Source organism: Dendrobium catenatum, unplaced genomic scaffold, assembly GCF_001605985.2.
Source record: "Dendrobium catenatum unplaced genomic scaffold, ASM160598v2 fragScaff_scaffold_601, whole genome shotgun sequence".
Taxonomy (NCBI): domain Eukaryota; kingdom Viridiplantae; phylum Streptophyta; class Magnoliopsida; order Asparagales; family Orchidaceae; genus Dendrobium; species Dendrobium catenatum.
The window spans coordinates 128,938-130,137 of NW_021319063.1; positions in this window are offsets into that span (position 1 = coordinate 128,938).

The following is a 1,200-nucleotide window of genomic DNA, read 5'->3' on the forward strand; positions in this document are numbered from 1 at the left end:
AATATTTTCTAATCAAGTCATTTTAGATCTATCTCTACCTTTCGTAAATTAAAAAAAAAAAAAAAGTCTAATCTTATTTGTTAACAAAATCATCAATAGTAAATACTATCATTCCATAAGAAATAAATGAGTAAGTATATTAAAAATAAATTAAAAATTTTCCTATATTTATTTCGAGATTATTACAATAAAACCACTTTATATAAACCACTAATCTATACATACATTTAATAATTTTAAGCTCATTCTAATATAATTTTTATTATTTATCATATCCTAAGATTCTATACAAAGAAATACCAAGCATTATAAATTTATCTTTCAACAAAAAATAAAAGTACACATAATTTATTTATTTTCAAACATTAGGCAAAATCTTACATCTCTATCTATAAGAAATGAAGAAGAGGTGGACCCTTTGCTGTTTATATAATAACCACACATCAATAGCATGAATAAAGCCACACACATTGACATGCTAATACCTACCTCTCACCCATATGCTCCAAAAACACTACAGAAATATCAATATTTTTATGTCTTAACTGTTGAAACTGGCCTGCAAATTATAAGCTGGTGGTCACTGATTGCCAGAAATATCAAATAATGGGATGTTTGAGGCCTTTGCACAGTTACTTCATCACCTGGATTGGAGAAGCAATAAATCAGTACAAAATTAATGATAAATGGAACAGATGCGCTTAAAAAATGGTGAATTGATTCCCTATTTTTGTGGTCTGAAAGCTTACTGTGGATATTCAGAATAGGCATGTACTAGGATTTGGTGGATCATTAGATGGTGAGCTCCCACCAGCTGTGTTTTTGGGTGGGAGTGTGGGGCATAGGTTTTACAAAGAGTTAGTTTTTTTATGGACCTAATGATAATAATCATATTTTGGAAGGATATATGTGTAAAAGCTTACAAGAATTTTATTAGGGATGTCGAAATTGGGTAACAGGTTGGGTTCGGGTCTAACCCGGAAATGATCCGGCATTGTTCAAGTCAGCCCAAATCCGACCCTTTTTTAAGAATGGGTCATTTTTTCGGACCCAAACGGACCCGTAATAGACAAATCCTGTAAACCAGCCTCCTTCCCAAAGCAATGAGAGGCGGCCCTGACCTGTAATAGACAAATCTTGTAAATCTGCCTCTTGCTCGAAGCAAGGAGAGTTGGTAGCGTCGTTGGGAGCAAGAAGAGG